The following is a 12,992-nucleotide window of genomic DNA, read 5'->3' as shown; positions in this document are numbered from 1 at the left end:
TGCCTTAATTGGGTTGAAGTTTACGACTTAACGAGGGGACAAGCTGTGCTGGTCAGCGCTCTGCCCTGACACCTCTGCCCCACGGCACATGAGATGGTAGAGACGCGTGTCAGTGGGTGAGCACATGAAAGGGAAGGGTGCTTTATCCATATCTTTGTGTCCTTACTGTGTTGACATCTGTATAAGTGGCTAGGAGATAGTCTCCCTGGTCCTGCGGGAGCTCTGATGGGGAAAGGCAGCCAGTGCAATGATGCTCAGTGAGCGTGGAAGGTGCTCGGTGAGGTGGAGCCCCTGAGGGACACGGGCAGGCACTGCGACAAACCTTCACATCCACATTCAGGTCTCAAAATAACCCTGGCGTTGTCTGAATCAGGCTGAAGGCTTCTGGCCCCTCACACGCTGCTCATCTTGCCAACATCTGGGGGACGTATCTTGCTTTCTTTGTTCTCGGTCTCTCTGAATTTGGTTTGGTGGTGGTATTGGCAGGGTATTCTCTTTAGGAGAAGGGTAGGGAGAGAATTCTCCAGTCGGCCCGACGCTTCAAGTGTGTCAAACCTTTCCTCCGGCCCTGCGCACATCGTTTCCGCATGACCACAGCCCTCTCTGTCAGCAGGGCGACCCCTCCAGCCATCCCGAGCAGAGGTCTTTCGACTCCTCTGCAAAGGCGTGTCTCCGGGAGGGCAGGGGAGCCTGGACATGTCTGCTGAGAGTAACGGCGCTCTGTCTTGAAGGAGCTGGAACCGGGGCCTCCCGGGTGGCCACAGAACCCACAGTCTCCCAGGTAAACCGTGAGAGCGCAGAGGTATGAACGCATCAGGAGACGCTGACAAGGCGGAACGTCAGCCTTCCAGAGCCTCTGCGAGTCCAGCCCAGGTTGTGATGAGAGGCAGCTTCCTGGCCGGCCTGCGGCAAACACCAGATCTCTGCTCCATGCACATCAAAAACCAGTCGTGGGGAGTCAAGCCTTTCCACTGGGGTCACCTCCTGCTTCATCCAAACAACTTCACATTCCGGAAGAGAAAAGGCACACTCTCCGGAAACCTTCCCCTGACGCCATCAAGACCCGAAAAGCAGACTGAGAAAAGCAAGAGGGCTGTCTGGGCCCTGACACTCGAACAGATTTCCCTTTAGAAGCGCTGAACCCCGAGTGAGGCAGCAGGTACAAACACACAGGCACGTGGTACCTTCCGACGATAAAAGCCGGGTTCTTGCTGGTTTCTCCCTGTGTTGTTCTTAAGCTTTGGTCACACAGGGCTCTCTGATGGGTCTTCCAGGTGTACTGGGATTCCATTTTAATTGTTTCTCATGTATTAATATCGCTAATTTTGTTGTGAGAGGAACGAACAATGATGGTGACCCTTAAAAGAGAACTCACAAAGCAGGGATTGGTTCATTTACGTCTCCACTCAAGCAGTGTCCATTTCACGCTGGAGATTCGGGGGAGAGAGGTATGTACATTCTGAAAAAACTGAATCCAAATAATGTGAGCCCCACACATTTTACATGAGGGTGCTCAGTGCCAGCCCCCTGTTCCATGGGGGGAGCAAGGCGGTGGTGACGGCAATGGTGGTGGAGAAATACTCTCCAAATGCAGTTCATTAACAGAGTTACTGCTAGTCCAGAAGGAGTAAGGGTCCCTGAACTGCATTCGAGGACCTTCTGATTCCCCAGATCTCCTCCTCTCTCGCTAACCGGTGCTCCTGACATCCTAGATGGGGCATGATAGTGTTCATTTTTCTACTAGAAAGAAATAGGACAGAGTTTTAACTACAAGTGGGACAATGTGATCAAGAGCAGATTAAGGCATATTTGATTAATACAGCATCTTCCCCACAGTGACCTTGACCCGTGAAGAACACACCAGGCCCTGCAGGCTAGGGGAAGAGCATCTAAGCGCTCAGGATTTTATCATCACAACTTAGACTTTACTGCTCATCTCTGGACTGGTATTAAACGCTCACCTCTGAGCTGAGTGTTCCAAGGGATTCCGACTTAAATACACTGTGGTCATTCTGCCTTGTTGGTCTCCCTTGGAGAGAGACATTCACAGTTAACTCACATAAAGTCTGGACTCTGAGGAAGCAGGAGCAGTGCACACACGAAGTGCAGGAGGATGGTAGGACTTCGACTACAGGATAGGAGGAAAAGGCCCGGGAGGCAGAGGTCACAGCTCAAGCACAGGTCTGGAGGTGGGAGGAGGTGCCTGGGCCGAAGGATGTTAGGAGGCCCGCAGGGGGGGCCAACGTGGCAGGTTGGGAAGTTGATATTTTATTGACTTTGCAATGGGGAGCCTTAGAAGGTTCCTGAGCCTGCAAATGATAAGATCAGATCTGTGTTTTGGGAAAGAAAACCAGTGTAAAGTGTGGAAGGTGAACTGACACAAAGAGAGGCAGGGAGCAGGTGGGCTGTTCAGAGTGCCTGTATTACTCTGGGCAAAATTACCTTGACAGCACTCGAGGCAGCAAGGGATTGCACAAGCTGATGCGGGGCCACGGCGGGGCAGGAGGCTTTGGTTGAGGTGACGAATAAGCTGCTGATGTCCGTGCCATGGTCTAGAATCTCTACTTGTCCATCTCAAGCCATGATTTGTGAGGAACGGTTCCTGAGGGCCTTTGGAGCCCTAGCAGGCCTTCCCCATAAACTCCCCTTGAAGGCCGTGGGCAGCTGAGACATCTCAGGGATGAAGCAATATTGTACAATAGGATTTTTCACCTGGGTCCAACCCGAGGTCTGGTACCTTCTGTGGGAGGGTGGCACTGAAAACTTTGGAGATCTAGCTTCTAATTACATCAAGGAGGAGATTCTGAGCTGTTCTGAGTCGTGGGCCCCGCCCAAAGGGGAGCAGGCTGCTGTGAGAGCTACGTTCTGACCAAGGTGGGTTTTGATGAGTAATTAGAGAAGCTCTTCATTCATTACATTACTGAATACTTCTGCCTTGCTTGCCGTTTGATAAACATAAATTCCTTTCATCCCCCCTCTGACATTTTATCACTAATTTACTGAGGATGAAACAGGCTTATCGGAGTTTCTGAAACTCCTTTTACTTTGTTTTACTTCCAAATTTTGCTAAAAATAAATCCATTGGTATTCTATTAGTATTTGCCATTCAGTTTGTCTCTCTTTGTAATGTGAGCTATTCTTTTCTTCTCTCTCTCTCTCTCTCTGACAGCTGTTAGGATCTTCTCCTTGTCTTAGGGTGAGTCCTTTATCGTTCACTGATTTGTATACCCTGTGGATCCTTTCAGCTAGAACCTCACGTCATTCAATTCTGTTCACATCACTTGTTTGCCTTCATCAGATACCTTGTTCTCATTGTCCTGCAGGTTTATGACTTTGGATCTTTCACTGCCATTTTGAAAGGGTTTGGTTGGGAAGGAGGGCATGGAAATAAATGAGCGTGTGCTTAGGTCCTTGTGTTTAAAAGAGCTATTTTAAGTATTTTGAGCTACTTTAAGTATTTTTATAAAACTCCATCAGAAGTTGATGCTCAACATTGCTAATTATTAGAGAAATGCAAATCAACACTACAACGAGTTATCACCTCACGTTAGTCAGAATGGCCATCATCAAAATGTCTACAAACAATAAATGCTGGAGACGGTGTGGAGAAAAGGGAACACTCCAACACTGTTGGTGGGAATGTAAATTGATACAGCCACTATGGAGAACAGTACGGAGGTTCCTTAAAAAACTAAAAATAGAGTTTCCATATGGTCCAGCAATCCCATTCCTGGGCATATATCCAGAGAAAACCATAATTCAAAAAGATACATGCATCCCAATGTTCATTGCAGCACTATTTACAATAGCCAAGACATGGAGCAACTAAATTTCCCTCGACAGAGGAAAGGATAAACAAGATGTGGTGTATATATATATATATATATATATATATATATATATATATATATATATATACACACAACGGAATATTACTCAGGCATAAAAAGAATGAAATAATGCCATTTGCAGCAACATGGATGGACCTAGACATTATCATACTAAGCGAAGTCAGATCGAAAAAGATAAATATCATATGACGTTGCTTATATGTGGAACTTAAAAAAATGATACAAATGAACTTATTTACATAACAGAAACAGACTCATAGAAATTGAAAACAAACTTACAGTTACCAAAAAGGCAACATGGGGGGAGGGATAAATTAGGAGTTTGGGGTTAACACACTACATATACACACTACTATGTATAAAATAGATAATCAACGAGGACCTACTGTATAGCACAGGGAACTCTACTCAATATTCTGTAATAACTTACATGGGAAAAGAATCTGAAAAAGAATGGGAAAAAAAAAAAAGAAAACAAGTTGTTGGCTGTCCAACCTAATACCAAGTAGGCTATTGGAAATACTAGGCTAATTAGCATCATCCAGTGTCTAGAATAATGCCTGGAACCTAGTAAGTGCTCAATTAATACTTGGAGAATACATATTATAGAAATTTGATGCTGTTCTTTAATTGCTCTAATAATGTGTGTGTGTGAGAGAGAGAGACAGAGAGAGAGAGAGAGACAGAGAGAGAGAGAGAGAGAGAGAGAGAGAGAGAGAGGGAGGGAGGGAGGGAGGGAGGGACTGGGGTAGTGAGTATGGCGAGAAAGCATGGACTTACAGTTCAAGGACACCTAGGTTCCAATCTTGACCCTACCATAAGCCAAGCAAGTTCTATGACCTCCCTGAGGCTCACCTTTCTCCTCCATAAGGTTAGAATAATAACACCACACGCAGAATTACTGTGAAGGTTAGACATCATGATAATGACAATTTTAATACTAATTAACAGCTACTAGTTCTCACACCTTGGCATGCACTTCACATGCATTCTCTTAAATATTCCACACAACAGCCCTATGAAGTGGGTGATGTTCATGTCTCATCTTACAGATGAGGAAAGGAGACTTAGAGGGGTGAGGTTACTCACCCAAAGTGACCCAGTACACAGTGGGGAAAGCAGGCAAAATTCACGTCCAAGTGTACGGTATTTACAACAGAGCCATATAAATGATGGCTATTATCACTGTGTTCAGTAAAAGTGAGAAACAATGTCCTTATCGATTAACAATGTATGGTGTGTTTTTGGTTCACAGAATCTATCAAAACAAGATAGCAGTAGAGAAGGATTAACAAAAAGGATCCATTGGTGGTAAGAAGTGAAGGGGCTCCTTGAAGAGGCTATGCATACATGTAATGTCTTTTAGCATTAACATTCTGAGATTCAAAGTTCCTTCCACTCCCCAGCAGTTTTCACACTGTGTAGAAACCCAACTCAAACTGGTTTAGGACAAAAAGAAGGATTTACTGGCTCATACACCTGAAGTACAGGAATTTCTAGCTTCAAGCCTTCTGCCTAGAGCTGGATCCAAGTGCTCAAAAGATATCTTTAGGACTCAGACTTTCTCTCACCTCTGTTTTGCTCCCGTTGATTCCATTTTCAGACAAGATGGCTGCTGGCGGCTTCAGGCTTACCTCAGCTCCTGTGGAAACAAGGCCTCTTTTCGATAATTCTCACAAAAATTTTGGAGTTGAATCTCTCCCTGCCTCTGATGATCCCACGCCTAGAGCCTTGGTTGGAAGTCTGTCTACATGAAATCACGTAAAATTGAAAGAGAAAGCAAGATGGTTTCCCCAAGAACAATCAAACTGCTGAATCAAGGAGATGGGGAAAGGGATGCTGAGTAGTCGAAACAGAAGGACGCTCCCATATGGGGCTCTGGGGCATCCCTTGGAGGGCTCTGAGAGGTTGAAGCAGGATGGAGAGGACTCAGTGGGACCCAGAGCCCCAAGTTAAGGACCATTGGCTCATACAACTTCCCGTGGGGAGTGGGGGGCACTATTCATGTTGTAGAGGCTGTGTGAACAGCCCACTTGCCCAAGCCCCATTTCAACTAGAGCAAATCCAGCCTGATCAAACCCGTTGCCTAGACTTGTTATTGGTCAGTCTCTGGGCTGTGCTCTCTGTAACTGATGCAGGAAGCCCAGTTGCTCTTCTCCATCTCCTCGGGGTAGTCAAGAAAGGCATAGTGAATGTTTGATGAGTGAATAAGTAAGTGTGTGAGTGAGTGAACATACTGGGTACGGGGTGGTTGCAGACGCTACGGAGACGAATCCCAGGTTCTCTGTTCCACATTTTCACCGCCCATGGTGCCTCTTGGCTCTGGCAACCACCATATGTGTGACCATCTGTTTAATGGCAGTTTGTATGGCTGGACCCAGCCCCCCACGAGGACAGAGATTGTATCAGGGTTTTCACTGTTAGAACCATATAATGTTCAATCAACACTTGTTGATTTTGGCTCACTCTACAAAGTTGACGATGCTTTTTTAAATTCCACAAATGTGTATCAGTTGGAGAAATATTCTAACGTTACAGAAAAGGCTAAGCATCCTCTGACCAATCCCTAATCGCACATATTTCCCTTCTGGCCAAGTGACGACGGCAACCACAATGACATACATCCTTTTAGCTTTTTGTTTGTTTGTAAGTGAGGTTTACTTACACATAGATGTATGGAAATATATGGTATTGTTTTGAGACTTGTACCCAGTTCCACCCAGTTTCCTGCAGCAGTTACATCTTATATAACAATACTACAATATCAAAACCAGGAAATGACATTGGCACAAAGCAGGTATATAGTTCTATGCCATTTTATCACATGTAGATTTGTGTGTCCGCAACCACCAAGATATGGAATTATTTCTTCAATAAATTATTCTAATTATTCCATCAACTACTCCTTTATAGTCATACCTCCTCTCCCCCCTCTACTGTTCCCTAACCCCTTCCAACCACTAATCTTTTCTCCATATCTATAATTCTGTCATTTTGAGACAGAATTATTAAATGGAATTATAAATTATATAAATGGAATCATATAGTATTTGACCCTCTGAGATTGTTTTTTCACTCAACATAGTGCCTTTGAAATTAAGTGTTTTTTTTTTTTTAACATAAATGACACCACGTTGCACATTTGCTTTTTAACTGGACGATGTGTCCCAGACGTTTCCCTTTCAGGATATTCCAATATAACTAATCCTTTCTAACTGTCATATGATAGTCCATAGAGCAGTTTCATCATACTTTCATAATTCCCCTATTGATTGTTGCCTATGAGTTCTTTCCCCTCCCTTTGAGAGGCTGCTTACAGGGCGACATCTTTCACAGGCTCCTTCGCAGAGAGGCCCGCATCCATGAGCTGTACTTAGTCAGAGCCAGGAAAGCAGATACTGGGGAGAGGGTGCCCCAAAAAGAGTCCACAGGGGAGTCTCAAATCTTTAAGCAAAGCACATGAACAAGTTCTTATGGTTCTTGAGTCTCCTGCTTAACTCCCTTGCTAGGAGGTAACTTGTCTTCCCATCACCTAGAAACATGAATGAAGCTGTGTGGGGGGAGGAGAAAAATGAATGTTTTTCCAGTGTCCCACTGCTGTTAGTGTGTAAATCCCATGGCAGTGATTTCTACCCCCAGTGCTCCAGAAAGATTCCCTAAACACACACACACACACACACACACACACAGACATAGGAACAGGTGACAGAATGCCAATCAGCCTTCCTTTGGCTCCTCTGCAAGTAATAAGACCATCTCTCATGATGAGTGGGTGGAAAGGCATCCCACAGGCACATAATGAAGTGTTGATTCTGAGGGGCCTCGGGTGTAAGAGGGTGTCAGTGAGACTCTGGGAATCCTCCTGTGAGCCCCACTGAGCCAACACGAGCTACAAGCTCTCAGCTCTGTCCTGATGGAACCCGATCATGGTTTCCAGGCCAGAAAACCTTGGCAAGCCCCAAGCCCCAAACTCTGGTACCCGGGCAAACCTGATCTGTGAAGACTCAAATTCCTTCTCTGCCTCCCCGCGCCTTCTCTTGCCATGCTTTGAGCCTTTTGTACAAAATCGTGGCCTGTTATTCCTGTCTGAGAGGCTCCGAACTTTATTTAAAGTTTTTTTTATTCTTTGGGAGAAAAAAAATGGGGCTCACGTGAATAGACTGAACCAGGAATCTAAACTGAAAGCAGAGGCCATGTAAACAAAACCCTTTTATGTGACGGCTCCAAATGAGTTTACTTTAACAAAAACAGGACAAGTAAATAAGTGAGGTTTACAAATACAAACTGCAAAGTTGCTGAAGTGAGATAAGTTGTCTAAGGCCCTTCTGTTTAAATTCTATGGCCTGGCATTTCTCCTTTTGAGTTTCTATCAGAGGGAATCTGGGGTGGAGAGAATGTTCTGTACAAGAGAAAGGAATTTCCCATAGAGGGGCCAACCAGTGATCTGATGAGGGGACCTCCTGCAGGGGCCTGCCAGGGTTGGGCTCTCCTCTGTCCCAGCGCATGGCGAGACAGCTGGCTGGTGACAGCACCTGAATGCCCCCACCCCACGGAAGGGACTCTCCAAAACATCGTGTTCTGCCAACATGACCGCGGAGAGCAATGTCGTGGTGGAGGTGGGTAGGGATGACAAGAAAAATTCCATCAGATGTCATTGTTACCGGAGGGAAATTTCCTTCTTTTATCCACGAAGAAGCATAGGGTGTGCCCAGCAGGTGGAATTCATTACGAACACTAGCATCCTTGCCAGCAGGATTGGTGACCTGGCATTCAACCACTCTCCCAGGGAAAAAAATCTAAACATGGCATGAGATTTCATCTGGGCTGTTCTGAGACAGTCAGTTGGATCCAGAGTTGGGGGTAGGGGTCAAACCAGTACAAGGACTGTGGGAAGAAGGCAAAGAACAGAGGTGGGGGGCTGGGAAGGTGACCCGCGTGCCGTGGTGTGCTAGTAAATGTTTAACAACCGGCTCTTGGGGTTGGGGGTGGAGAGCCCTGATTTGTGACGTTTCTGGATTTCCATGGCGTAAATACATCCAGCAAGAGCAATTTCAAGTTATCAGTGGGAAGTCGCTTGGCTCACAAAATTCTTGAAAATGTAACAATCAATTCTCCCTAGCTGGTATGAGCTGGCTCCGGCGGAGCAGCACGTGCACGGTGCAGGAAGTGGACATCAGAAGACTGGGGTGGGGGCACAGGGGGAGACTAATGTCTGAACCATCTTCCCAATGATTTAGAGCGCCCTATGTTTCTTTTTTTTTGTATAATACTTAGAATGTTTGTTCAATGTCTGCCTGCCCTTTTAGAATCAATGGCTTGACAGCGTCTCTCTGGGTTATTGATGTATTCTACGCCTAGCACATAAGAGGGGCTCAAAACATTTTTTGATGGGTCCAAAGGTCTGATGAATGCTATAATTAATAGTAAGAGTACCTACCATGCGCAAGGCACTGGACTAAGTCCTTGACAGGAAGTATCTATCAATCTTCACAGGGGGCTTCTCAAATTACGATAGGTACTTCACATGGAGAGTTGATTACATATAAGGTTACCTAGGCTGTACCCCAGATCTTTGTTTAAACAGGCTTCCCAGCTGGATTCTATAGAAACTCAAATTTCAGAACCACTTCCTGGTGCGGCAGATCTTACTATTCCTATTTTATAGATGAGGCAACAGAGGCTGGTAAGTTTCAGTAACTTCCCCAAGGTTGTGCATTAGATAACTGGTCTAAGGCACAAAGTTAGGTCTGCCGGATGTCAGAATGAACCAGTAGGCCAGGTGGGCTCCTCCCATATAGCAAAACTGAACACCTTGATGAATGAATGAATGAGTGAAGGACAGATCTCGCCCCTGGATGCTCACTGTGGAATTCAAAAGGCAACAGTCAATGCAGAGGAAGCCAGCAGGGGTCAATTATACTAATTCTGGGGAGAGGTGATGAAGCTTAGAGTAAAGATGGTGAATATAGAAAGTAAGACATTGTGGTAATGAGTCAATGCTTACCTACGCATCAAGTTCTGTGTGAGTTCTGCATCATTGCTCCATTTAACCTGTATAACAACTCAACAGGAGAAATGCTGTCACCCATGTTTTACAGTGTGTGATTCAGAAAGAATAACTCATTGAGTTCACCATTAGGAGGCAGAACAGATGAAGCTGGAACTCTAGTTTTCCTGAGTCTGTGCTCCTTGGCTTCTGATAAATCGGGATTCAAACGTATGCATTGTGACTAAAGGGGAAGGTCAAAGCCACCGTGAGGGAGGTTGGCAGCACATCGTAGGGAGTGGGCTTCCTGCCAGTTCTAGTGAGGGGACCTTCAGCGACCACTGGGAGAAACACAGTGGAGGATACCAGGTGCCATGAGGACTGGAAAACGTGAGCCTGTGTCTGTCCGGTTCCTGGAAAATGTCACTGAAGCTGGGGCATCCCCAGCACTTGTGTGGACAGATGCCAACTACTAGTGGCATGATTTTCCTCTGGCTCTTCAGGAACCTAGGTCCTGCACTTTGTCTTATTTCATGGCCATGTACAGGTCAAAGGAAGCTTGGAGCATCTCCTCCTGGAACTGAGGCAGTTTCCTTGGAGATAAAAGTCATCAGTCGTGGTTAAAACTTCAAAATAAAAAGAAAGTGACTTCTGAAGAATGTTCTGTGTCATTGTTTCCTCCTCCTTCTTCTTCATCTTCCCCACTCATAGTTTTGCACAGAGCTAATGACAAAGGGATGCAAATAAAAGTCTCGTTGGCTAGAAGAGGCACATATTTGCGTGGCGGGGAGGACTGAGTTGGAGAGTTTGCCTTCTGCCGGGAAGACAGCCCTTCTGGGAATCATTCTTCTCTAGTCCAAGGGTTTGGAACCAACACGACACAGTATAATTAATAGGCACATTGGTGTCTGCATATAGGCTTTCCTTAAAGAATGTCTAGGATTCTTTGGGTGGGAAGAAGACAGGACAGCAGGCTGAGGGTGAAGAGGAAGGGGCATCAACCTAATGATTTTGCCAAGGCCGTGCTTTTTATTAACCTGCTCTGGTCATGTTCTTTCCTAAAGCATAGGAGTGGGGGGGAAATGGGCAGTTTTCCTATATCACCACTGGGATTATAAACTGGTATAGTCTCTCTGGAGGGCACACTGGTAAAATGGCACAATCTTTGCTGAGTGCCTACTGTTGACTATCATAAACCACTAGGGTTTTGGAGTCATTTGTTACTGCAGCGTTATTTACCCCATCCTGACTGAAACAGTAGATAATGATTGACATTTAGGCAAAAGGTATTTGCATCCTACAGTAGGACCCTATGTGGCTGTAAAATTAGGAGATAGTTGCACATTTATTGATGTGTAAGGTTCTCCAAAATATATTTTCAAGTAGAAAATCCATGCATGACATGGTCCCCCTTTGGTAAATCTAGACAAGTGGACTGTAGGTGCCTCCTGCATCTAAACATGGACCACATGACTCCCCTCCCCTCCCTTGGCATCTTGTCTCAGTGCTGTTCCCAGGGCCCCGATTCTCACGTGGATTGCTTCATGATTTTAGTTTCTCAGGGGCTCTTATCTGCACAACACCATAATCACTCAGGGAGCCAAAGCCTCTAAACGTCCGATCTTCACTCTCTACCTCACGACATACATCACGTGTGGAGCTCCCAGCACCATCAGCAACTCATCAGGCACTGAGAGGTGTGGAAAGTGCTTCATGTGTTTGGGAAGACAGCTCCCCAGCTCCCTGTGTGGCTTCTTTTACTCTGCCACTCACCACGGCACGTGGTTGCCCAGGATTTCTGAAAAGACGTATTGCACGTTTTATCCCTTCACACAACTCTTTCTATCTCACGTTGTCCCTGAATACCACTACTGCCACTTAGAAAGTGAAACCTTAACTCAATCTTTGGCATCCTTACCCCTTCCCAATGGTACTGACTGCTGATGTCACTGGCGTCTGGTTTTACAGTGACTTTCTCAGCTCTCTTGGCATCTTGTGGGCAAACAGTGTGATGGCTCATATCAGCATTTGCTTGTGCAGCTAAGCATCTATGTATGAATAAACGTGGGTCTTCTTGGCCTTAGAAAGATGTAAAATAATACTAATTTAATGCTAAAACTGCTACTACTAAGAATAGTAATCGTTGAGCTATTTCTGTTGAGTGTTGACGGTGCTGGGCCCCATGCTAAGCACTTCATGTCATAATCAAATTCAGCCCTCGCTGTATGTGTCCCTTTGAAGGAACACGACGACAACCTGCACTTAGCAGATGAGGAGGCTGACTGTTAGGAGGTGAAGTAAATGAGCCAAGGTCACTTAGTCTGGAAGGGGTGATGCTGAGATTGCGATCCAGATATCTCGGATTCCAGATTTCGAGCTATAATTTCTCACTCTTCGTCCATGGCTTGTTAATGGGGAGGCACATGCTTTGGGGCAGCCCTCACTCCCCACCATCAGCTCCCACTGGATCTGGGTCAGTAGAGGGAATGGGAGAGGAGGAGTTAAGAAATCAGTCAACAAGGCATCCAACTTCAGTATGGCTCCCCCTTGGAACCTGCCAAAGTGAGATGGAACAGAGCCTGCCTGGCTGCCCATGAGCTGCCTCTCCAATCAATCAACTGATCAAACACATCTTCTGCCTATGCCTACCAGGTATTCTGCATTATTACGCAAGGTGGTTTCCAAATGGATCACATAGGACCCACATTCTTCCCCTCCAGCATAAGCTGTTTCCTTCTCCCACAGTGCTATCAAAAATGAAATGGGGAAAAAACGCCAGTAACCTAACAGCCCTGCACACAATTGGTCTGTTTCTCTTCGGCCTGAAGTTTCTACCTCTCAGGAGCCAATGTGGAAAGAGCAGAGGAGATCATGATTTTAGATAATCCCACCTTCTTTCTAGCTTTGCAAACTTCACTACAAGGCCACTTCTGCAGCCCAATTGGAGCAGTCTAGTCTCCATCCTACCAGTGAAGTTGGAAAAGTAGTTTCCTTCTCTTAGAACCAGGCCCAGACACCTGGGCCGTCAGGGCCCTTTATAACCGGGCCTGTGTACAGCTCTCACCGTTGGTACCATCTTGTAACTATTCTCTCTGTTGGACTTCTTTCAGTTCCATCAACATACTGTAATCTCCCCAACCTCTGAGGCTCTGACT

The 12,992-nt window shown here is 45.8% G+C and overlaps 1 long non-coding RNA gene across 1 annotated transcript in view; it reads right to left on the bottom strand.

Annotated features, from left to right (window-relative positions):
- Nucleotides 1-5,402: 5,402 nt before the first annotated feature.
- The window catches only part of LOC137233116 (uncharacterized), a 70,089-nt gene continuing 62,499 nt past the window's right edge, over nucleotides 5,403-12,992 (bottom strand). The window contains exon 12 of the long non-coding RNA XR_010947302.1: nucleotides 5,403-5,493. This is a non-coding gene — a long non-coding RNA (uncharacterized lncRNA). The remainder of the gene's footprint in view (nucleotides 5,494-12,992) is intronic.

Source organism: Pseudorca crassidens, chromosome 10 (genome assembly GCF_039906515.1).
Source record: "Pseudorca crassidens isolate mPseCra1 chromosome 10, mPseCra1.hap1, whole genome shotgun sequence".
Taxonomy (NCBI): Eukaryota; Metazoa; Chordata; class Mammalia; order Artiodactyla; family Delphinidae; genus Pseudorca; species Pseudorca crassidens.
This window is presented reverse-complemented; position numbering and strand designations above follow the sequence as displayed.